We start from the raw sequence: 27657 nt of genomic DNA, 5'->3' as shown, positions 1-27657 counted from the left end.
GTCACTGATTTATTGACACTTTTCGTCACGTCAGTGGCAATATTCATTTTACTGGTGCCCGTTTGGTTTTGGTAAAATATACAGGGAAGTCAATAATTGACCCCCTTAAAATTTACATGCCCGGTATATACATACATAATTATATATTAACTTAACTCTTATTGTCCATGTTGGTTTTTTGCTTTCAAATTATAATGACTTTATTGCAAAAATGGTACCACATGCATCCACGCTATTTTCAATGGTATTGAACATACCCTTGCTATTTACTTAGTCAATATTTTTTTACTGGTTTTTGCTATTTAAATATTTTTTCTTAATTTGTATATTTTATTCTATTAAACCTAATGGTAATTTCATAGTTTTTTTTCTTGGACTGAGATTGGAAATATGCATTTCATTTATTTCTGCTAAAATTCTGTTTATTTGGTTGGCTTGTTGGTTAAATTAAAGATGAATTATTATGCAACTTATTATATTAATCTTTCTGCTAAGAATTTTCTTTGGACTTGTACACGGAAAACAGACTACTAGATTTTTATTTATTAAATGACTAACAAGTAAAATATATTAAACTGATTATATTACTGTTCTTGAAAAAACCCAAACGAACAACTGGAAATTAACAAAAGATCAACAAGTGACAGGAATGACTGTCAATTACAAAACTGTCAATATCAGCTAATAATGTCAAGTCTCAGTATCGGTGGCGCCAGCTTTTCTGGCCATCGGAACTACTAACTGTCAAGTGTCAAAAATAAGGTGTCCGAAACCTGCTACATTTGACGTCCTTCTTTACTTTCTCTATATATTCTCTTAACGTAGGAATCTATGGGGTTATTAACTAAAAACTGTTTTCAAACATATAAACTCAATACAAAATGACGCCATCAGAAATTCATTTATTAACCGAACTAAAGAGAGATATTTTCAATTAAATGTAACAAAAGAAGCCTTTTTGTCGTAGTAAATTTCACATGTCACTCGTTTTAATTATTAAACTTCTGCTGATGACTGCGTTGCACTGACACACTTTTTTTAAGCTGATTCATTGACCTTTTAATACTTACTTTGTAACAGTGTATTAAATTAAACAGGCCGATTTAGTGAAGCACAATTTAAAGAACTGTGTGTTACTATATTACATTTTAATTGAATATTACTTTGGATTATCAGAAAATAAGAAGGGAAAAAGGTTTAATTTAAGAAAATAATTTATAAAAGTTGTCCATTAATTTTAAATGAATATGGTTTGATTGACGTCAATGATAATGTGTTTCTTTGAGCTGAGCGGTATAGTCCGGACGTTTAAGAATATTTATGGGCCATATACTTAACATAAATTTATTGTTATTGTATTGTTCATTTAGAACAGGTCTCAGTACTAAAGAGACATTGATCGAAATCGGATCAGAATACGGATATGTTTCATAGATTATGGACTGAAATCAGATACAATTATATTTTACAACAAAGGCACAGTGGATGTGTCAACTCCCTATTTCTGTTTAAAATTTACTTTGAAAATAATCCTCCAAGAAGTTTTCGAAGGTAATTGAGAAGGAATCTACCAAAATTCATTATACAGTTTAACTGTAGCTCAAAACTATAAAGTGCTTTTCTTTGAAGTCCCTCCCCCATTTATTTTTTGAACGGATCAAAAAAAATTTTTGAAACTTGGCATAAGTAAATTGGTCTATAGATACTATTTTGCACTGTAAACTAGGTAGTTGTAAATTCCAAGATGGCGGCTGGGCGACATCTTGAGAAAAAATTTTAAATAGAAAGGGGGGTCGTGTGGTACCTCATTTTAAAGGTCTCAATGAGTACTTTATAACCCTGAAATATTAGACCCATATCTTAACTCGTTTCAAAATGGCGGCCTAATAAAAAAGTATTTTTTTTTATTTTAAAGGTTATTGAACATTATTTAGACATTCCAAACGTGAAATGTGAAATGTGACATACGAGGGCGGTTCAGTAAGTCTTTAGAAACCAAAAAGTTAATCTTTAAATCCAAAATTTAAAAATTATAAATTATTTGTATATTATTATTAAAAACGTTAATAAAATCGCAACAGTGTATTTTTTTGGCTGTTACTTTTAGACAGGTCAAAACGGAGTCTACCGAGTCCATGTAATAAATACTAAAAGTACTCAATAAAACCTTTTAAATGAGGTAACACAAGATTTCTATTTAATGCATTTATTCAAGATGGCGCTTATGTGTTATTTTGACATTTAGAACTGTCGTTTTTATGTCAAAATAAAATAGTGACGCATTTATTTTCGTACACTGATTTTTACCTATTCAAAAAACATAAAAATGTAAAACGTTAAAATAAAAAAAAAACTTTTTTATTAGGCCGCCATTTTGAAACGAGTTAAGATATGGGTCTAATATTTCAGGGTTATAAAGTACTCATTGAGACCTTTAAAATGAGGTACCACACGACCCCCCTTTCTATTTAAAATTTTTTCTCAAGATGTCGCCCAGCCGCCATCTTGGAATTTACAACAACCTAGTTTATATTAAAAAATAGTATCTATAGACCAGTTTACTTATGCCAAGTTTCAAAATTTTTTTTTTTGACTCGTTCAAAAAATAAATGGGGGGGGGACAAAGAAAAGCACTGTATATTCTACAATATTGTGAGATTATAATAATACTCTGAGAGCCTTTGTATTTTCTGTTTATCAAGAGCTATGATACATGAAACATATATAAAGTTGTTACAGTTAAAACGTGGGAGCACCTATGGATCTTATAGAATTTTTTTGCAGCATTTTAACTGGCGTTTCTGAACAATTAAATTAAGATATTTCAAAAACAGTGCCTTAAATCATAATTTTGCAAGAGTTACTTTTTTTTCCAAATTAAATGGAAAACCGTTGACTTCTAAAAAAATATTTTGTCACCTGGCGATTTGAGATAGCAAAGTTCCAAATCTCTCTGGATCTTACACCACTGACAATTTATTTATTTAAAAATTGACTTCATTAGTGATTGACAATGTACTATAATAACCTGCATGCGAAATTTCATTAAAATTGAGCTGGTAGTTTAAAAGTTATGATAAATAAACAAATAATTATTCTTAAATTAAACACCCTGTTTCTTTGTTACTAAACATTTCTAAGAAAAAAATTATAATGAAAGTCATTAAAATTAATGACGTTTAAACTGGACCACTCTGTATAGTATTCGAAATTCTGAACGTACGCACTAAATCTGAAATCTTCATATATAGTTAAATGAAGATTACTTAGGCTGAATACAAATTTCAATATAGAATTATTTATTTTTAATTTTACTGCAATTACATATTAATTTAATGTCGTTAAAATTTATGTTTAGGTTATGTTCAGCAGATATTGTAAAACGTATAGTTCTACATTAATTAAAATAAAAATAAACTTCGACTTGTGTGTCATCCGTGTGTGCTTGGGTTTATAGTATTTAGGAGCAAAAATGTATCAATGGTATAAATATTAAAGAAAAGGGAGAATTAAATAGCTTTTTATAGCACACCCTACAGAGTATACAAAGCATCCAAAGTGATATTGTTCCAGGCCACCTTTTGCGACAAGTTGCTTAAAAATTGAATATAGTGCGTGTCGAAAACATAATATTTTACCTTAGCTAATGGGAGATAGTGATTCAAAGTATCAAAGGCCTTAAAGAAGTCTAAAAGTCTCAAAATATTTATGAAGTTACTTCATAGCAGACTTTGAAGATATCAATAAGAACAGATGCTAAAACAGACACTGTCCTAAGATTCTTTCGAAATCCACATTGATTATAGAATGAATTTTATTAACAGTAAAATGAGTGAATATATTTTTTTTTAATATAATTGAATTTGCCCAAAAAGCCTTTTAAGTTCTAAAGAATTCTAAGCTAATTTAGTAAATAGTTAAAAAAATGTGAAAAACTTGACAGGAACTATCAACTACAATATTGAAAAGTGTCCTATTATCAAATGTTACTTTTTTGACCGAATGTGACTTTATACTTAAAAGTGGCAAATTAGTGCTGCTTATGTATTTACCCGTTTTATTGCCCTTTTTATGTTAATATAATTTTTCGATATTTTATTTTGGCAAATAAACATTGATTTATTTTTTGGTTTTTGGGCAAAATATTTTTAGCGTTTTTGCAATAATCTAATATGTATCACTTATGTATAACGGAACATTTTTCATCTAGACTATCTAAAAAAAAATCTGGGTTGAACACATGGGTGTTATAATATAAAATTTGATTATAATAGCTTGGGTTGGATATGAACTCAAATTCAAATTCAAAGCTTTATTATCCAAAATTGATACAATATGGAATTCATCAGTATTCAAAAATGTTAACTTGACAATAATTGTTATATATCCAATTCTACACTATTACTAAATGTAGTTTACACATTAAAGAACATGAAAACGATAACAAAAATAAATATATATACATTGCAACTAATTATCACTCCGAAGGATTTCTTATAAGCAAAATTATAAGTATTTTTTGAATATCAAACTATTACCTAATATTCGCGCGAATTTAGCGGTACTTTAAATATAAAGATGAATTTTATGAAAAACTCGATGTACCACACAGGTCCTATATTGGCGCCATTGCTTTTTATAATTTACACTTTCAATATTCCACATCTAGGTCTCCTTACGTTATGCGAATTCCTACTTGTAGATCTCTTCAATCAAAAGCTACTTAAGCCTATACATTAAGTTAGTGCATTATTAAAATAGTCATCCTGGTCAAAACTACTTTAGCTAGAACGTCGAAATTTTGTCAAATTATGGCTCAAAGGTTCGAGTATTTACTCTAAAAGTTTCGTATTTGTAGGTCTTCTCAGTGAAAAGTTATTTGGATCTAAATATCAAAGTGGTGTATAATTTAATTAGTCATCATGGTTACATTACTATTACAACATTTTTAAATTAAAAACTACTTTAACTAAAAAATTTTAAAAATTCAAAGTGATAGCCTAAGGCTGCGAGCATTTATTTTCAAAGTTTCGTATTAGCAGGTCTCGTCAGTCAAAAGTTATTTAAACCTAAATATCAAATTAAACCATAATTTAATTAGTCATAAAGTTTAATTACTAGTTTTTTAATCAAAAACTACATTAACTAAAAAAATTTAAATTTTCCAAAAGACTGTGAGTACTTTGGTATATAATTTAATAAAAAATAATCGATAAACTGACCTCAAAAGCCCAATTTGAAGTGACATGCGACGCGTAATAATGATTTTATACAACTGCAGTGTTTTCGGAGCTTTTTTAAATCTATGTAACTACTGGAATGTGAAACGTACTTAAAAATTATATTAAACAATTAACCATGAAAGAATTTTTTTAGCAAATAAAGACAACGTTACTATCTGAACATCAATTCTTATATTTCTATATCAGCACATATTTTTTTAACAAAACAAAAACTCCATTTCAATTTGTCGTTTAAGCTCAATAAAATAGCCTACTAATATACTGACAAAACTCGAACCGCTTATATCAATGCGGTACAAACTGCATCGTCGCTCGGGCATACAAAGAAAAAAAACATGGCAACGCTGTTGTTTTTATTATTAAGAACGACCCAACCGGTTCTATGGTCCTTCGTGCCGGTCGGTCAGGTGTTTGCCGGTACTTTGGGGTATCGTATGGTATATTTAACTTCATCGGTACTACTCGCATTTTTGTTTTTTGTCTACTTATTGAACGGAACGGACCAAGTGGCTTTGTCTGCGACGATTTTATTCTTCAAGTCGATTGCAATATAAATTATTTGTAAAATAAAGTGTGTTTTTCTTTTGATTGCTTTTTTCTTATAGTAGTTACTGAGTGAGAGCAAAAAGTTGTTCGAAATACTTAGAAAGCTGTGGACTTAAGCAGAAGTTAAATAAATAATAGAAGAATTTACAGATAATGACGAAAAAATCTGTTGTAATGGAGTATGAAGAGGATGAAGGTAGCATAGAAAAAAACGGACCTACAGATGTTATAATAATCTATTTGATGGTAAAAGTTCTAAACCCATGACTCAAGAATTTAGCTAAAGATAACGAAATAAGATATCCCTTATCAAGATCTTTTTTTTGCTATTATTAAATTTATGAGAAAGACGACAGGCTCACAGACGTTTGCCACACCCTTTACACTTCTTGCTTTATCATAATATTAAAGGAGCATGAATGAAAAGAAAAATTTAAAAACTAAATACCAAGCTTGTCTTGCGAAATCTAAGAGATGTTTAGGTATGTGCAAGTTGTCCCAAGGAAAACTATTCGTTCCTAATAATTTATTTGGTAATTAATTAAATCGATATTTTGTCAATGAAACTACTGAACCTTTGGACAAAGACAAAGCTTTACTAAAAGCTTGGCAATCCTTAATGGGTTATAATGAAACTATTTTTTTTTGAAAATAATTATATATTTCTGAAAAACACATTCACAATTCCATTTTAAATAAGAGCTCAAAATAGTGCGCATAAATTATTTTATTCTATTTATAAATATCCTAAACATTGTCATATTTTTTAAGTTATTATAGGTAATTTATTATAAGCCTTCGACGCACAGTCAATTTTGGGTTATTCATTCCTATATCAGTTCGACTATAATATAACACAAATAAATTAAATTGAGCTCTGGTATTGTAGCTGTAGAATTTATATCAGAACAATAAGCTAGAATTACATTTTGTTTAGCTGTTAACTTAATTAACAATCAGTCTTTTTAGGTTAAAAACTCCTAAATCATTATAAAATGTCTCTGTATGAGTACTTTTATGGTAATTAAACAATATTTTAATTACCTTATATTGTATTATTTGAACATTATTTAATTTTGTTTTACAACATTACTTCATGTAGGTAAAACATATATTATATGTGATAAGAAAAAGGCATTAACTGAAAGGTAATATTTTTTTTATATACATGGTATAGGGCAATGAATTTTTTGTATAATTTAATTTATATACATTTGCCATAGTAGAGATTTATCTATTACCGAAGCAAGGTATTTAATAGAGGGAGTCTTTACAAATTGACGTTATTAATTTTAATATCTTTGTTACCCACATGTTTTTTCAATATTTAACTACCTACAATTTAAACCTAAATCATTAATTATAGTTTCCACCAGAATTTATTCATATGTACATTTGAGCTGCATTATCAATACTACATATATTAGAATAGTGGTCCTAGTACCAAACCCTCAGGTACACCATACTTGACATCTATTTTCGTAATAAGTTCTGATAAGTTTTAAAATGATTGGTCCTATAACAAATCCCAACTAACCACGTCGCAAGCCTTCTTTAAATCATTAAATACCACAACCCCATCCAATGCTTTTGAAATAGTGCCAATAAAATCGATAGTGCTACTATTTTTCTAGTATTTATTTATGATAATACATTAATTATAAATTAATAATACCTTTCTTCGTGACTTTTGATAAAGTGTGTATTACGGTAATTGATAGGTTGTTGTACATTTCATCTTTTTTTATCAGATTTAGAAATTGGAATGACTTAATTTTTTAACTCTTGAGGAATTTCGCTAGTAATAAAAATGTTATTTATTAAATCTGAAGTAATACCTATAGCATAAGAGTTACGTTTTAATTCTAATAAAATTTCACATATCTCATATGGGTTGGTTGGTTCAATATTTATCAGAGTGTTACTACAACTACTTTCATCAAAACTCATTTAAAACCTGTAGATTTAAGTTATTAACTATTTTTTTCTTGTTCTTTAATAATTTTCACGTTTATATTTAAAACGTCATTGTGAGTGTTATGTGCTTGATTAATTATTTAAAAAAACTTTGTACTGTTTTATTAAGACCAAATTTCGAATATTGTACTTTTGATCGATTGTCAACCTGTGCGTAGAAGAGGAATGGCAAGAGTTAGGTCAGAAGAACCTTACTTGCGTTTTAAATGGATCAAATATGAAGATATGTTCTTTATCTATATTTACTAAAAATGCAACTTAATACAGAGACATTGTAAATGTCTATGAACAAATACGAGTTGTACGAAATAATGCAAATGCAAGGCATGTAGGATCTTTCAACAATAAGCTCTTGAATTACTTAGAATAAGGACAAGGATAAATAACAAATAATTTACCTCTATATTTAGTAACATTTCATACTACTTGCTAAGCTCCATGGTTTCATCCATCACATCCGAATTCTTCAAAGTGGTCACTATTAGAATCTATAGTAAAAGATTGACATAATGAGAAAAGTTACTATGACCTGCCAGATACTTGAAATTATTTTAGGTGCATCTGTAGAAAAACCAAATATAAGATGGTAATGACAGGTCAAGCCATGGAAAATGACCCTAAAAAACTCGAAGAAAGTATTGCAGCGTTCTCCCGTTTGTTAGATTTAAATTAAAACAATCGAAAATAGTCAACTATATTATTTACACACTTACACTACTAAGCACAATCAATAACGACTAATCTAAATATTTATTTTCACTGTATTTATTTACTACTATTTAAATATCGCGCCAATATCTCGAATGTGCACTGAACTGATAATTATTGACTCCTAGCGGCGACGCGGCTTCTTATATACTCGGCTGACCTTAGTTCCGGAAGATTCGCTGAGTTTTTTTTTTATCTGTACCAGTGCGATCCTATTTTTTTCGAAAAAAATGATTTTTTACTATCTTAATTTTATTATTACGAGGGCAAGTCGATAAGTCCGTGACTTTGAATTTCCCGCCCTTTAATGGAAATGACTCTGCTCCTGTCAACAGAGAACTGTCAGTTGACGCCTGTCAAAATTTGAACAAGCTGCGTCATGTAGTTTGTGTTTGACAGCTGTTGATAGCAGACTACCACTCGTTTTGAGAAGAAAATGGAAAAAAGTGAATTTCGTGTGCTCATTAAGCATTATTTTTTACGGAAAAAAACCACCACTCAAACCAAGGCTAAGCTTGATAAATATTATGGGGACTCTGCACCATCCATTTCCATGGTAAAGAAGTGGTTTACTGAATTTCGATGTGAACGTACAAGCACGGAAGATGCCGAACGTTCCTCGACGCCCAGTCGAGGTCTCTACATCCAAAACAATCGAAAAAATTCACGATATGATTTTAGCCGATTGGAGATTGAAAGTGAGAGAGATTGTGGAAGCCATAAGAATCTCACATGGTTCAGTAGTTTCAATTTTGAATGATCATTTGGGTATGAGAAAGCTTTCCGCAAGATGGGTGCCGCGTTTGCTCACAAACGCAACCGTGTGACAATTTCCCAGGAGTGTTTGGCGTTATTCAACCGCAATATGGACGAATTTTTGCGTCGTTTCGTCACCGTGGACGAAACGTGGATCCACCACAACACGCCGGAGACCAAACAGCAGTCAAAACAGTGGATTTCTCGGGGTGAATCGGCGCCCAAGAAGGCAAACGTGGGTTTGTCAGCCAATAAAGTCATGGCGACCGTTTTTTGGGATGCACGCGGTATAATCTACATTAACTATCTTCAAAAGGGGAAAAGAATCAATGGAGAATATTATACCAACTTATTGGATAGATTCAATGAGGAACTGAAAGAAAAAAGACCACATTTGGCCAAAAAAAGTTCTTTTCCACCAAAGGACAATGCAAGGGTCCACACATGTGCAGTTTCCATGGCAAAAATCCATGAATTAGGTTACGAATTACTTCCTCATCCGCCCTATTCTCCAGATTTAGCCCCCAGTGACTATTTCCTATTCCCAAACTTAAAGAAATGGCTCGGCGGAAAGAGATTTGACTCCAACGACGAAATCATCTCTCAAACAAATGCCTATTTTGATGACCTCGACAAGTCATATTTTTCCGAAGGGATAAAAAAATTGGAGAAACGTTGGACTAAGTGTATAGAACTCAAAGGAGACTATGTTGAAAAATAAAATAACTTTTTATATAAAAACCTGTCTTTTATCCAAAAAGTCACTGACTTACGATCCACTTTTGGCTTGAATATCTTTTCATTACGATTTATTTTGAATGTAAGGTGACTGTGATCGACGATTGATAGTTGTGGTAAATCTCTACAATATCCGTCAATAACTTTGAACCTAGATCTGATAACACATGATCAATTATGCTTTACTTATTATATTCTGTTACTCTTGACGTTGCTATAAGATGGCGGCTTATAATATGTATATAACTCTCACTATTAAGTCAACCTCTATGACTTAGACAAACCACTATGTACACAAACCCAGTTTGGTTTTTTTTCCCCACTAAACCTATCCACTTCATGGAACTTAACCAGCTTGTTTCATATAGAGGAAATTATGCTGGTCAGTCTAATGGACGTTATTTGCCGTCCTAATGGATCAAATCTAATGGTTTTTCATCTTCAACTACTAGAAATGTAACTTATTATAAAGACATCGTAAGTATCAATGAATACTTTTAATAAATACCAGTAATAGAACTGACTTATTAGAGATATAATGCTACTAAATATACTAAATATAAGTTAAATGTATGTATGATCTTTCAAGAGAGTTACTTAGAATATGCAGACTCTACTATAAGTATCATATGGGGACCTCCAGCTAGAAGTGAATATTAAATTAATAATAAGTGATCCACTTCTATATTAAGTAATATCTTTTATTGATTTCATTCATTACATTTCAATTCTCCGAAGTTATCACTAAAAGAATCCACAGTAAAAGACACGATGAAAAAATTCAAACATTTCGTCAATATCAGGTCATCATTGAACTTCAAAAAAAGTATTGTAGGGTTTTTCCGTTCGTTAGACGTGAATTACAATAATTAAAAATAGTCAACTAATTTATTTACACACTTACACTACTAAAAACCATCACTTACTACTAATTTAAATATTTATTTACTACGATATAAATATCTATTTAGTGTACTGCACTGAATTGACAATTGACTTCTAGCGGCCACGCGGCTCCTTATATACTCGGCTGACTGTAAAGATGATTCCAGAAGATTGGACTTTCGAGACGTCATGCCACTTGTGTTATTTCAGAATGATGAAGGATCAGCTGGTGTTGGTACATTTATTATTCAAAAAAACTATTGACAAATTTCGATTGCTTTTTTTGATCTGTACTAGTGCGATCCTATTTCTTAAAGTCGTAATTTTATTATTACCTTTCGCCATTAATTCATTTATTTATTTATTTATTTATTTCAATATACGGCAGAGCCAGTTTACAGAAACAAAATAGATAATACAAAATACTAGACAATATAGCAATATAAATACAATACATACTAGAATTACAAAAAATATATATATATACCAAGATAAAACCTCTGAAAAAACAGTCATCAACAGGGCTAAAAACTTAGCACTATCCAAGGAACGTAGGTTAAAGTGTAAGATTATTTATTTTTGATTTGAATGACCGTAAGCCGCCGGAAAATGGATCCAAACTATTTTCATTAAAGAAACGCAAAGTCCTAATCAGTGTAGAAAAAACCCATACTTGGCCGAATGAAAGGGTAAACGAAAAATAGAAGAGTTGATTCTTCTTTGACAGGTGTTAAAAGGAATTGCTTCCAAGATGGTAGGACAATGATATAAACCATTTAAGATCTTATAAAACGTTAAAGCATCAGAATAATGCCGTCTGACTTCAAGATTAGGGATATTAAATTGGACACTGATAGCATTATAGTCGATGTAATAATTACGAAAAATATTAACTTCAGCTCTATAAGCAAGGGATCTTAAGAATCTTCTTTGTACAGCCTCAAGGTGTTCAATATGAGAATCATAATAAGGGGACCAAATTACAGACGCATATTCAAGCAAGGAACGTACCAAAGAGTAATAAAGTAATTTGAAACAATAAGGTGAAAGATGTACACTATTTCTAGTGATAAAACCAAGACTACGCATACTCCTATTAATAATATCCAAAATGTGCGGCAAAAAAGTTAGCTTGGTATAAAAAGAACACCTAAATCTTTAACTGTATCAACTGACTTGAGTTCGTTATTGTTGATTGTGTATTGATAATTAATAATTTTATTAGAACGACCAAACGAAATACATACACACTTCTTTACATTCAGTTCCAGACTATTGCTATTACACCACTCAGCAACACTATTTAAATCCAATTGAAGTAGCTCAGCATCAAGATATGACTCAATGGCTTTATACAGTTTAAAATCATCAGCAAAAGCAAGATGTTTTGAGTGAACAATTACATCACTCAAATCTATTATGAACAAGTTAAAAAAGACCGGTCCAATATGCGAACCTTGATTCACGCCTGAAGATACTTCAATACCATTAGAAATATAATTACTTATCCTAACCAACTGTGTGCGACCAGTCAAAAAACTGTGACAAAACTCGACCAAAGTCCTACCAAGGCCCATAGCCCCAAACTTCTGAACCAGATGTTCATGACCAACCCTATCTAAGGCCTTCGAGAAGTCTGTGTACACACTATCGACCTGTACAGACCCCTCAAAAGCACCAATCAAATCATACTGGTGAGTTAACAGGTTAGTCACCGTAGATCTATCCTGACAAATACCATGCTGATGATCACTAAGCAATCGCCTACAGTGCCACGAAAATCGCACAGAAAACAACCTGTCAAACAGTTTAGGAACTACAGACTGAATACACACAGCTCTATAGTTACAAATATCAGTTCTATCCCCATTTTTATGAATTGGTGTTAAAAAGCTTACCTTCCAATAATCAGCAAATTTGCCAGACGTCAAGCAAAGATTGAAAAGGTGATGCAGAGGCTTACTCAGAGTGCACACACAGTTTTTAAGAAAAACAGATGGGATACCATCAGGGCCAAAAGAATGTTTGTTCGGAAGGCGTAAGATTTCATCAAATATGTCCAATAAAGAAAAAAAAGATGCGATTTAAATCCAGACTGTAATCAAATTTATAGTCAGGAGCCTTGCGGACAGGTTGCCTGTATGTAGTTTCAAAATACCTAGCAAATAAGTTTACAATATCTTGACCATTACCAGCAACCTCGGCTTCCATATGCATGCTATTGGGGTATGAATCAGACCTACGTAATCTATTGATGTGTTTCCAAAATGAAGAAGAATCCTGAGAAATTTCAGTATTTAATCTTTCAATATATGACCTAAAACATTCATCACGAAGAGTTTTACATTCATTCCTTAAATTTAAAAAATTAACATAATCCATGGGATTCTTACTATTTTTGAATTTTGTGTGAGCAATCTTTTTTTGAGTAACAAGATTCTGTAATTTTCTACTAAACCAAGTGGGAAAATTAGATGATTTAAAATGTTTAATTGGAACAAACATCTCAATAGCAAAATAGAGAGCATTGTAAAAAATATCAATGCATTTATTAATATCCTTCTGATTAAAAGCAGCATCCCAATTCATGCAAGCAAGCAAAATCACAGTTTACAAAATCATAATAATAAACATCATACTTAAGACTAAAATCACAATTAATAGGAATACTTATTTCATAAGCAGGATGGTGGTTTGATGCCGGTGATAAATTTTCAGTAGCATATATGACTTTAACATTTGACAAACTTTTGACAAACTTGAGAAAAACAGATCAAGAAATTCACCTGCTTAAGATTAAGATAGTTACAACAACTATATAGCACATTTGCAGATGTTATAGACTCAGCCGTCTCAACATGCAGTCCGTTCACAGAGTTCCTCCATACCGCATGTGGCAGATTAAAATCACCACAAAATAGAATATCACAACTAGTATGAACACTCACAAGATCCATGGATGTAGAGGCAAATTCCTCATAAATTGATAAAGGAGATGCAGGAGGGATGTAGACAGCACCAAAAATTATATTCTTGTCACTGCATGATACAAGCACAAAGATGTGTTCCAGGGTTGAATCAGGTAATATATTCTCTTATATTTATTGTTTTTATGTTTTGTGATTTATTTTTAGTAATCTGCATTAGTTCACTTCATTCTCGATATGATAATATACCTTAAATTTTGACTAAATTTATATACAATTTTTTTATATCTATTCATTTAATTTTACGATCCACTTTTGGCTTAAATACCTTACAATTATGATTTATTTTAAATGTAAAGCGACAGTAACCAAACAAATATAGTTGTGGTAACTTAAGAGTTTATTTGATATAAATTAATGTTTGACTGTCTCTATCATCTTTATAGAATGTATAATTACATGTTTAATTTACTACATCAATTTTTCATGACAATAAAATAGCAAGAAGTTTTGGTTTCATTCAAAGATCTAAAATCTCTAAAACCAAATTTGAAGTATTGTACTCTTGATCAATTGTCAACTCATGAGACACACTCGTAGAAGAAGAATGACAAGAGTTAGATCAGAAGGCATTTCAATTAATATTAAACATACGCAGAAGTTTGCTTCTAAGAAAAAGAAGCTCTTAAGTCCAAAGATCATATAAAGGAAATTATTCTGGTTAGTCTAACGGACTTTACTTGAATTATGGACTTATTTACATGGAAAATGACTCTAAAAAATTTGAACATTGCACCGACAATTGAACTTTCCGAAGGTATTGTAGCGTTTTCCCGTTCGTTAGAAGTGAATTGATGTAATCAACTAAATAAGTTACACACTTAAGTACTAAACACGATCACTTCCTACTAATCAAAACATTTATTTTCACTTTATTAATTTACTACTCCCTTAGTTCCGGAAGATTCGCTGACGTGTGTCATGCCAGAATAACTTAATAAAGTGTTAATATTCCTAAGTCCTAAATAAATTAACTCACTATTAAATATAATTAAAACCCATTAAAGGCGAAAGCCTAGAACGATTTACCGTCCACACAAAACGGGACAATATAACATAAAACTTCGTGAAAACTAGTTCGTAAAAGCACGAGAACAAGTTCCGCTGTAATTCGGAATGGATAAAAAGGTTTAATTCTCCATTAGAGCCTAGTTTTCCAGTTTTAACCAAAGCCGCACAAATGAAAAAAAAAGAAATCCGAACCGACGATCAGGTGTTGGCGGCCAAGGAAAGAGCGATTTAAATAAAATTTAAAACCGCCATTCAGTGCGAGTTGAAAGCTTTTCGTTGGTAATAGAAGTTCGAGTAGATAGAGGTATTATCCATTTGTGTATTTGCTTTGCGAGAAAGATTTTTTAATTCCAGAAATAACATGTAGTTTTATGCACAGAAATAATGGAAATTCTTAAGCTAATTATGAACTGATAGATTGCTCAAGTTTAAACGATTTGTATTCATGGTATTTTTACTGAAATGATCAATTATCAGTCACAGCAGATTATTCAAAAACTATTCGTATTCGTAGGATTAAACTTGAAGAAAGTAAAATCTGTATTGTTGTGACGAATTCATAATGAGTTTTTTATTTTATTGGGTATTACGTCACTTATAGCAAAAATCAATTTAGAAATTTTTATCTCACACGCTCAAACAATTGAAAAGAAGAAGAAAATAGACTTATTCACGTATTTAAAAGAAATATGAACTCAAATATGTAATGATACCGTTCGATATACTTAATTTAATTTAAGTTCAATAAGTTTTGAATACAATAATTTACTTGAGGTTTAATCTATTAATCTCTGAGCCCGTTTCTTCTTTTCAGTATCCTACCTAACTTTGTTATGAATATTAAAATTAAAAACTTACTTTTACTTGTTACTTACTATTACTTTTTAAAAAATACCTAATTTGAACCAACGTTTCGGTAGTTATATCTACTACCGTTATCAAGGTAATTAAAGTTAAATTAAATTAAATTAAAAAAATTAATAAAATATACCATATTCCAGTCTATTCTATGGTTCAATTTTATATGTGGATTATCAAACTCTTTAAAGCAATTTTCCAAAAATTCTTTGGCATAATTATTTTGTATTAAGATATTTTTAATAAAATCTTTTTCAGTTGTTAAATATTGATTATTACAAATAATGTTTGCAAGATCATATAAACTTTTTACCACTCCTCTTTTAACCATTATTGGATGATTAGAATTAAAATTAAGATATCTATTAGTATGAGTTGGTTTACGGTAAATTCCAATTTCAAAATTGTTTAAATCTTTTTTAATTAAAATATCAAGAAAAGGAAGTTGACCATCAGCCTCCTTTTCAAGAGTAAATTTTATAGTAGATTCTTTGGAATAAATGTAATTTAAGAAATTTATAAGATCTATTTCGTTATGGTAATATATTGAAAAAATATCATCAATATATCGCCACCATATTTTAGGTTTACATCGAACCTAAGTGTTACAAAAGACCGAATTAACACTGTCGCAAAAGTTATACACCAGGGAGAAGTACCCAAAGAAAAACGCGGTGGTGATAAAGTGTCAACGCAAAAATCAGAAGAGAAGAAAACCAAAATAAGGGAATTTATCGGTAACCTAAAGGGGACCGAAAGTCATTACAACAGAAAGAAATCCCAAAGGATTTATTTATCATCCAATTTAAGTATTGCAAAACTACATAAGATATACAACTCAAAACATGACGAAGTGTACCAATCAAGTTTATCCATGTTTGCTAGAATCGTCTCTAGAGAATTTAACATCGGATTTTCTTCGCCTGCTGCAGATGTCTGTTCCCTTTGTGTACGCCTTAAACATAATATCAGAAAAGAAAAGGACTCTAAGAAAAAGTCCGACCTTATGATTGAACGCCGTATTCATAAAAAAAGAGCAAATGCTTTTTACCAATTGGCTAAAGAAAACCCAGAAAATTCTCTTAGCCTTTGCTTCGATATGCAGCAGGTGCAACCTTTACCCCGGACCCCCATTTCGGACGCCTTCTACTCACATCAAGTTAGCTATTATGTATTCTGCTGCGTTGGAATGGCTTCTAAGGATCCTACGTTCTATATCTGGACAGAAGATCAGGCTGGACGAGGTTCAGTTGAAATTGGTTCTGCACTTTTGACACACCTAGATACTCTAAACCTTGAGAATATTGAGGTAATAAGATTATTCTGCGACGGATGTGGGGGGCAGAATAAGAATTCCCACATCGTTCATGCCCTTTACTATTGGCTGAAAGTTAAATCCCCCCCCCGGAACTTAAAGAAATATGGATGACATTTCCTGTCAGAGGTCACAGTTTCCTTGCAGTCGATAGGGTCTTTGGCCGCGTGGAAAAGAGTCTGCGAAAAAGTACGACAGTGGTGAAAAAAGAAGAATATTGTGAGATATATTCCCAGTTTGGTAGTGTAAAACAACTAGGAATTGATTGGAAGTTGTATAATATTAAAGAGCTGCAAGGAAGTTTGAAAAAGTTACAGACATCTCCGACTTTAAAAGGATACACTTACAGAAAAAAAAAAAAAAGGCAGAGAATATTGTAAAAGTTCAATCCCATCAAAATTACAAAGTAGTGCTTTTAAATGAAACTCCTTAACTTTTATTAAAAGCGCGAAAGATAGATCCATTTAATTTAAATGAACTTCCGCTGGGTCGTCCATTTCCTGACAAGAAGAAAAAAAGTTTAATTCATTTAATGGAACAACAGTTTGGTACTGCATGGAAAGAAGAAGCAGACCTGACCTGGTACCTAAACTTATTATGCGAGCCCAACGAAATCAATGCTGAAGAAAATGATAATGGAGAATTACATTGTGACTGTCTATACACTGAAAAAAATGATTGTAAATTTACTTATTTCAGTAGTGTTACAACAATTATTCAGTAAAATTAAAATATTTTGTAATAAACCAAGTATTTACTAAAATTCCTAAAAAACTTGTGTAAATTTAAATCACTTTGTGAAACTTATAAGCAATATTACATTAGATTTGTAAAATTACCGAAGAAAGTTGCAAAATCACATTCATATTATAAAATCACATAATATTTGTAATTATTTTTACTATTATAATGTAAAATTACAAGTTTTTTGTAAATTTATACGTCGAGTAGCAGAAAATGTATATAGACTATTACAACTGAGTTGTAATGTGATCTGTGTAGGTCTAGGCCTGATGATGCTTCGACAGGAGCGAAACACGTGTTTTAAGCTTTTTTAAGAAATTATATAGATTGGATGAGACCGTGACTTTGTGTCCTTACCTTTGTTTTTGTTTTCGTTTGGTCTCTTAGAGAAAAATGGATGATACGTTTCTATCTGTAATAGAAAATTTGTAAACTAATAATGTTAATGATTTATATTTATATTTACCAATATTCATTTTATATATATGCTTCTTAAACGGCATTAAAAAGCTATTTTTAATGCCATTTGGAGCAAAATAACTATAATTTTAATAACAAAAAATAAACTAAATAATATAAATAAACTTTTGTCATAAGGTTAAATATTATATGTACTTATTTGATTTCAGGACATTACCGATGAATCTTCTCTTGAGCTTGGTATGGAACCATGCATTGTACTATGTGGTGGTAAGTAAAATTTTTTTTTTTGAAAAAAGATTATAAATATTTTTTTTATTTGTAGGCTCTAACCATACTATAAAAATATACCTAAAATAAGAACCTGTTACGAAAAAATATGACTCATTTGGAGGAGCATTGCATTGCTTAATTGCACTTTATTTTGTCTTTAATTTGGAATATTCCAAAGAAGCATCCTGCATTTTGGAGTTCCTTGAAAGATATATTTCAAAAATACACCGCGAAGCAGGAACCAAATCGAAAAAACAAAATCTTTCGAAAAGAAAAGTTATTTCATATTTAACGACGTTAGCCAAGATAGAATAATAAATTATTATTTTATTAAATAATTATTATATTATTTCTTTTTTTAAGTCCATAAATGTTAAATGAATTTGTTCCAACCTTAAAGGGATTTTTTTTTGTGAGATTTAGCTTGTAAGTAGGTACCTATATTAACATATTTGATATTATATGGGGCCCCAAAATGTATATAGACTATGTCAAAGTTCTTGGCTACTTCAAGAGTTTTAATAGTTTATGTTTTTGTTTGTATATTGACGAGTTTAAGTTTCAAATATTCTTGTTATTTTCCTTTTTTTTGAAAACTTACCATGTAGTTTTGTTATGTTCCTACTGAGTTTATTGAATTTCCATTGAGTTTTGAAAAAATAAATCCTAAAATACTAAACAAAAAACTGTAGCTAGTAAAAAAATACAATTATTCCAATGTAATTTTACCAGAGCATTTTTTACATTTACAACATGGTATTACAAAAAAAATGTTATTTATAGTAATTTTTATTTGTGAAAATTACTATAAATTTTAAATATTAAATTGTAATTTCACAAAAATATGTATTTCTTAGTCACAAAGATTAAGTAAATTTACAATTAAAAGGGAAATCTAAATTACAAATATTTTGTGAATAATTAATGATTACAAATATTTTGCGATTTTACAACAAATATAATGGTCACACTAAAAGCAGTAGATTTATTGTAAATTCACAAAATATTTTTTCCAGTGTAGAGGATGACGCCGGAATGCTGATTTAAAGTTTGTTGCTAAATTTAAAAGGACTGTATTAGTATATCATTTATTTTTCGTTGTTAAACATTATCAGGGTAGTAGCATTTATTTTTGTTTATTTAACATTTTTTTAAATTACGGAAAACTTTTAGGTAAAAAACATTTTCATTAAATATGTTTGACTGCGCAATGTGTTTCTTTTTTTTTAATAATTTTTATATATACATTTGATTAGACTTATTTTGGTTAGTACTGGGCAAAAAAAAGTAGACAAATCTGTTTCATTCAAGCAAAAACCGATAAATCCATTTTTTAAATTGCAATAACTTTTTTATAAATAAACTGAAAAACTTAAAATTTTTTATTATAAAATGTTTATTATAGCACCTACCCAAAGCAAATTTAAACTACCAAAAAAACAGTTCGGATTTAGCACCATCGGTTTTTCGTGAATATCTCAAAATTGTTTTGAATGGATTTATCGGTTTTTGTCTGATTGCTCCGCAAATATACTACTTAACATTGGTGAAAGGGGAGAACCCATAGCCATACCAAAGTTTTGTTGATAAAATTCATTATTGTATTGGAAATAAGTAGTTTTTACACAATAGGTTAAAAGTTATAAAATTGTACTAACGCTTAGTGTTGTACGTACTGCTAAATTATTATCATTATTATATTCTCTAATTTATTTTTAACAATATTTAAAGTTCTGTCAACAGGGACATTAGTAAAAAGAGTTCTAAAAAGTATTAAAAATTTTTAATGTAAGAATGTATGGAGTTAAGCTATTTAAAACATATTTTGCAAGAGGATGAGTAGGTAAATTTATGCTACTAACTATAGGTCCTAAAGGAACATTTATTTTATGTATTTTTGGTAAACCATAAAAATGTGGTGATTTACTATTACGTAGAGTTAATTTAAATCTATCAATATCAGTTTTGATGCTTTTTAAGTAAATTATAAATTTGTCTTTCAATTTTTTCTGTAGGAACTTTAGATAATTTAGAATAATTACCATCATTAATTATTAAATTTAATTTATTTTCATAAGTGTTAATATTTAAAAGAACAGTAGCATTACCTTTATCGGCTGGAAGTATTTTAATAGTATTATCGGATTTAAGTGTCTTTAAAGCTTTTAATTGTAAAGAGTTTAAATTTTGTTTCATTTTAATTGGTTTTTCAATTTCTATTTTTGTCCTAATTCTAAATTCATCTTGTTGATCCCTTGGTAAGTCTTTCGTTGCGTTTTCTATAGCTGAAATGATATTTAATTTAGGCAGAATTTTTGAAGCACTTGAGTAATTGAGACCTTTAGAAAGAACAAGTTTTTCTGCATCAGATAAAACTCTATTTGACAAATTAATAATAGTTTTATTTATAAAATCATTATTATTTGTGTTTAAAAGTTCTTGATTTATATTTTTATTATATAGCAGATTTATTTTATTTATGTGAATTTGTTTTTGTTTTTGAAAATTATTTAAATAACTATTATTTATACAGAAACATATATGATTGAAATCATTTTGATTAACTAAATTAAATAAGTTATTTTTTAATTTTTGTATTTTATTATTTAAATTAATTTTATTATATCTATGAAACTGAGTTTTTTCTCTTAATAACGCTTTACTTGCTCTTTCTAAGAGCATTTGCATTTATATAAAAATGTTATACTATTTTCATATAAATTTGTATACTATTATCTATTATACCTCAAGTAAATTATTGTATTTAAAACTTATTGAACTTAAATTAAGTATATCGAACGGTATCATTACAGATTTGAGTTCATATTTCTTTTAAATACGTGAATAAGTCTATTTTCTTCTTCTTTTTAATTTTTTGAGCGTGTGAGATAAAAATTTCTAAATTGATTTTTGCTATAAGTGACGTAATACCCAATAAAATAAGTAACTCGTTAAACTCGAAGAAACCAAATTAAATTTTGTACTTAGATTTTAGATGTATCAAAGCATAAAACTGTCAAGTTTATAGCAATCAATGAAATTAATCTTCAGAACTGCTGATTCTTAAAAACTATAGGAAAAATTAACATGATTTATACATATCCATACTTCTTTGGCATGGCTCCTAAAGCTCACTTTGAAAATTCGGAAAAAAGCCATTTTTCGACCTCGTTTTTGAGCCTAAAAAAGGGCACTAAAAATGCGATATCTCCGCTAATATGAGAGCTATGACCTTGCGAAAGGTCTTGTTGGATTAAGAAGGGCGAAACTAAGACAAAACCGTTGGAATTTTCCCGATAGTGCCCATAGAAGCCGAGATATCGAGCTCCAAAATTTGGGATTTTTACTGTTTCGGATATACCCCCCCGTACCGATTTTTTTCAGGAAAATTGATTTTTTTCGAAATTGAACTGACTATACCATCGGTTTGCTCCCATCACCTACATCACGAAAATACCGGGTTATAACAGGATTCGAGCAGAACTAAAGGAATGAGAGCACTTTGAAAACACGGAAAAAGTCATTTTTGGACCTCGTTTTTTAGGCCAAAAATAGGCTTCAAAAGTTCGATAACTCAGCTAATATGAGAGCTACGACCTTGCGGATAGTCTCGTTGGACTCAGAAGGACGAAACTAAGACAAAACTGTGGAAATTCTGATAGTGCCCATAGAAGCTGAAATATCGACCTCCAAAGTTTGGGATTTTTCATTTTCCGCGTATCAAATTTTTTTAGGAAAATTGAATTTTTTTTTCGAAATTAACAGAAATATTTAGTTTAGTTAAGAAAAATAAAAGAAATGTATACAATTTAATAAGTAAATCCATGAAAACAGAAAGGCTTTAGTTACTTTATAAGAATACCACGATTATTTGAAATGAAGGAATAAATTTATAAAAAATTTGACATTAATCAAGAAAATCATAAATATTTAATGAAATTTAACCAATAAATACAAAAGAATAAAAAGTTGGTAAATATTTAATAACAGTTTAACTGTCATAACAAACTGATAAATTTCATAAATTCTTGTTTAGTTTTGTAGTGTCAAAAGTAGTATTGTCTTAAAATATTAAATTTTCTTAATCAAGCCTAACAATTTCCAGGTCTTTTTTATGCCAGAATAACATTTTTCTGAAATTACCGATTTTATAGAAAAAATTATTTTTGTTAAAAAAGTTCAAGAATTATTCACATAATTTAAGGACTAAATCGGTAGGATTAAAAGCTTGTAATTATAAAAATTTAACACATTTAATATTTAAAATACAAAAAAATTTTTTTGTCGGAGGACTCTCTGAGGTTTGTCAGCCATAATCGAAACACACTGTCTTTGCACAAAACTTTATTAACTAAGTATCTACTATGAAATCACAAACTAACTATCCACGAATAATAATTATTCCAAATAAACAAAATACAGTTGTAAAAATACAGAAATAAAATAGATTGGCTTATCGCTAAACGCGATGTCGACGGTAATGCCAAATCGTGACTGCCTCAGTCCCGTGTGTGCAAGCAGCACTTCCATCACTTCGGTACTTCCCCGAGAATACATTCGGCATTTTTCGCGATTCCACCCAAGCTTGATAAGGCTTGACCATAGATGTATTTACATCTGTGGCTTGACGTTTAGCAGCCACTACGACATATTTATCTAAATTTAACGAATAAATCAAAAAAAAAGTCGCATTTAATAAACATTTAACTCTTTTTAACAAACTAATAAATTTAATATATTCTTGTCCAGTTTTGCGTGTGGATCAAATATATGTGCAATGATTTAAATTTATTAAAAGAATTACATTTTCGGAATCAAACCTAACGAGCTTCAGGTTTAATATGTGAAAAAACCTCAAAATTAAAGCAGGTTTACAAAAAAATTACTTTAGTTAAAAAAATTATTATATAGTGCTATAAGTAAATCCCTCCCCCGTATCGAATTTTTCAGGAAAATTTAATTTTTCTTTCAAAATTGAACTAACTGTACCATCATTTTTTCCAACCAAACATTTAAACCTCTCTATTAGTAGTTGCTTTGTGTCTTTGTAACAAGTAGCATTAAATTACGACAATTTGCTCTTATTGGATTAAATTGAACTTCAGTTACGTCAACCCTAGTCTGGCCTTAGCCTACCAGCACGCATACCAACCGAGAACATCCCATATATCCAATAGTACAGCCTTTAACTCGTATACCCATCAGACTGATTGTAGGTGTATGGGTTTTATACGGTGATATTTTATTAACTTGAGACATGAAGCTGTGATGGTAATGGTCTATGGTCCGTATTTCTTGTGTCTGGTGTTTGGCTTGTTATATGGCATGCCCGCTGGGTAGGTCATTTCCCTGTTTAATGACTGATTTGTTCAAGAGGTTTCTCTATACATTTTTTTTTCATGTATTATCGATACCGCCGTTTACGAGGCAATAAACACGTTCATAATTTAGAGGCGATTATTTAAGGTACTTAAATATTGCGCATATTATTATCTTGGTTGGTGAGTCTTGTAGTACTAGTGTAAAAAAAAAAACGCAACTATAAAAAGCTTTTAAATGTTTAATTAAATGTGCAAGAAATTTACAGAAATATTCACTTTAATTAGGAAAAATAAAAAATATTTATATAATTTAACAAGTAAACCCATGAAGACAAGAAGGTTTTAATTACTTCATAAGAATAATAATAACATCATAGAAAAATAATTAACGAAATTTACCCAATAAATACAAAAAAAATAAAAAACCGTTAAATATTTAATAAAAATTTAATTATTCTATCAAACTAATAAATTTCATAAATTCTTGTTTAATTTTGTAGTGTTAATCAGTAGTAGTAAAAAGTATTTAATAGTCATTACTTAAAAAAGCTTAAAAATTTTCAGTTTTTTTATATGTCAGAATGACAGTTTTTTAAAATTAACAATTGATTTTCGTTAAAAAATTATTTACGTAATTTAACGAGTCGATCGGATCGTCAACGAACTAAATCGATAGAATAAAAAGTCGGTAAATATTCCACAAAAATTTAACACATTTATTAGTTCAAATAAAAAATATATATTAACCTAAATTTAACAAATAAATCCAATAAAAAAAAAACATATTTAAACAAAATTAAAATTAAACATATTTAATAAAAATTTAACCCTTTTTAACAAACTAATAAATTTAATTTATTCTTGTCCAGTTTTGCATCACATGTACAATTTTCAATTCAATTTTCTTAATCAAACCTAACTATTTTCAGGTTTAATATGGTGTAAAAACACCATAATTAAAGCAGGTTCACAAAAAAATTACTTTAGTTAAAAAAATTATTACGTATTCTATAACTAAATCAATTTAGACGAAACAAACTTATCATAAATCACAAAAAATATGTTTTTAAAGAATTTATAAATTTACTATATTCTTGTCTAGTTTTATCGCAAGACGTGTACAGGGTGTCCCAAATTCGAGGGTGACCATTGGAATCTCGGAAACCGTAAGAGTTACAAGGTCGGTTAAATGGAGGCAAAGTTGCGCAATTTGGAGCTTAATAAAATGACGTTTAAAAAATTTTAAAATTCCGAATACTTCCGGAGGTATCCAAAAAAAAAAGCGAAATTTGTCAAAATCGTTTTTACCTTCTACCGACTTTATTTAAAGAAATATCGAAAAACTAAGAACAATTTTTCATTGCCACTTTTTATTTCCTATAACATGACGCAAAAAAAAAAATTAATCCGACGTTTCGTTTTTTTCCGATCATCATCAACTTTATTTTTTCTTATGGGCGCCATATTAAATTTTCTCATTTTTGAAAAGTATTTTTAATTGCTTTTAAAATGAGGCATCGCACTTGCATGTCCGATTACTCCTTCTAGTACGTCCCATAAGAACTCTATGAGTGCAAGAGAGAAAGATATATCAATGGGATTTCCAAATAAATTGAAGCTATAAAATACTCTGTATTTGATATAGTTGTTTTTTAAACTAATTTAATGAAAATGTATCGCTTGTTTTTTTTTTAATTAACTGCTATGATTCAAGTTGTTCCAAGTAAAGCTCATTTCAGGATTTTGATATAAACACAACTATAATAATAAAGTGAATACTTACGTAAGTGATCATGATTAAATGATACAATCCTTTAGATACTAGACCACATACCTGAAACAAAAAGTGTCCATGAGTAACTATTTTTTTTAGTTAATTTTGTTTTTGAATTTTATGCTAAAACTCTTTAGTCTTCTTTAAAAATACTATATGCTTCAATAAAATTATCGTGTTTTTAAGAACTGTTTATTTTAGCATGACCTCAGAATAGGCTTAGAAAACCACATCAAAAAAAATGTTGTCATTTTAATGTAGTATAGTCAATCCATCGTATTTTAAATGTCCTAAGAACCTTTTCATTCCTAGGACGATCTCTCACTTTTTCCCTCCTTTTACGTCGTACTTATAATTTATATATGACACCTGGAACTAGATCTTTAGACCCCTTAAAGGCCCGTGAGACTTGTCCTATTAAATCTAATATCAAACATTGATCAATTAATAGTTATTTTTAATCTAATGGTTCTAACTTAACATGAATTTATTTTAAATTACAACCAAGTGTACCTCATTTATTATTACAATACGCTTCGCGTATTGTAAGAACGCATCCTGCTAAATTAAGGGATTTTCGGACCCTGCGTCACATAAACGTTAATAACTTTGCTTCTATGGCGATTTTTTTTTCTGGTTTTCACCGTTTTATGTGGGAAGGTTGAGGCTACGTGACGATGTAAATTTTTTTTGGCGGTGGTAAAAAACTGCTTTTTTCGCGAAAACAGTCAGTGTAGCAACTTGTGAAAAACTGACTGAGCCGAATTTTCTGAAACTCATGACGTCAAAGGCCTTTATGCAAAGCGACTCCCAAACGGCGCTTTTTAAGATAAACCCCCTAGAAGTCGGATTTTTCTGTGAATGAATTTTGAACTTTTTGCGCGGTACCTCGCGGACAAAACAGCCCTTTTCTACGTAAATGTGGCTTTCTTTTTTGTTAAAACTATTTTTTTCAAAAACAAACTCTTTTCGAGATAAACGAGCTCAAACGTAAATTTTTTTTTTCGAAAAAAAAAGTGAATTTTTTGACATATGATTTTTTATCTACTACAAAAAATTGTTTTTAATTTTTTTTTGTTTACACTGTTTAAAAGCCTAATCCTTTAGGATTAAATAGAGATATCAATCATGTCCCTAGGTATTAAACAGGGTGAGCTGTGGTAACAAATGTGAACCCCTTTTTGAGCCTTTTTTTGACCTTTTTTTTCTATTTTTCTGAATAACTCTTTAATGGCAGCACCTAGAGATTTCAAACTTTTAGCGTTTTAAGAACTTTTCAAGAGCTATTTTTCGACATAGTCTACAACCTTCTACGTAGAGTAGTTTTTACTCTACACCTTTTTTTAACTTTGACGCTTAATACACCTATGATACCTACGACAACGATTTTTTTTCTGAAATCACCGGACACTATCTGGCTATAATCCACTAGAAACCGTTTTTCTTTAAATGTTACCGTTTTTCCGCAACGAGCGGTTATTTAAGAAAAACCCCCAAAAAAAAAAGCCGTTCCAATCAACCAGTCATATCCTGGAGACACAGGGAGCCAGCTCATGGTACAATAAAGTTGGCGGTCCAGCACCCAATGTAAAAGCATACGGACGACGTCACTATCGAGTCGCACATGGCCAGATGACGCAACCGCAGGCTTTTCGGTGTCATGTCATTTTCAATTCGAGAATTAGCGGCTTAAAATGGGTGAAAATGATCAGGAATTGGTAGTGACGATATGAGGAAACTTTAAATTTTCCGAATATGTGCATATGTTTTATTGAATGGTTTTTATTGCCGCGGGAAAATTCGCCGCGCATCTGACGTCTCATCTTATTTACCTTTTTTACGGGCCGGCCGGCCCATTTGCGTTCCGAGTTAGAGTAGGAAAAGCGGTTTTAGAGAAGGATGGAGGATGTCTGGCCACAATTCGTCGCTTAGGTTGTGAACTGTCCTAACCCACATAAAGTAAAACTGGAGCTAGCGCGCTTTCAAAAAAGTTTGTTTCCAAAAAACTTATATATTCTTTTCTAGAATATTAAAAAAAGGTCAAATCATAACAATTTTTTGATATTTGTAATTAGGTGTCATACTTGTTGTGTGGATATTT

General features: G+C 30.2%; 1 protein-coding gene and 1 long non-coding RNA gene across 4 annotated transcripts in view; one reads left to right on the top strand and one right to left on the bottom strand.

The window, feature by feature from the left end:
• LOC126747587 (uncharacterized) overlaps window positions 1-20465 on the top strand; it is a 28229-nt gene extending 7764 nt beyond the window's left edge. The window contains exons 2-4 of the long non-coding RNA XR_007664269.1: window positions 13687-13935; window positions 18398-18458; window positions 18514-20465. This is a non-coding gene — a long non-coding RNA (uncharacterized LOC126747587). The remainder of the gene's footprint in view (window positions 1-13686; window positions 13936-18397; window positions 18459-18513) is intronic.
• The window catches only part of LOC126747486 (fasciclin-3), a 630854-nt gene that overhangs the window by 545738 nt on the left and 57459 nt on the right, over window positions 1-27657 (bottom strand). The window lies entirely within an intron of this gene.

The sequence above is a fragment of the Anthonomus grandis genome, chromosome 2, assembly GCF_022605725.1.
Source record: "Anthonomus grandis grandis chromosome 2, icAntGran1.3, whole genome shotgun sequence".
NCBI classification, from domain to species: Eukaryota; Metazoa; Arthropoda; class Insecta; order Coleoptera; family Curculionidae; genus Anthonomus; species Anthonomus grandis.
The sequence above is the reverse complement of the archived record's forward strand: the minus strand, read 5'-3'. Positions and strand labels throughout refer to the sequence as shown.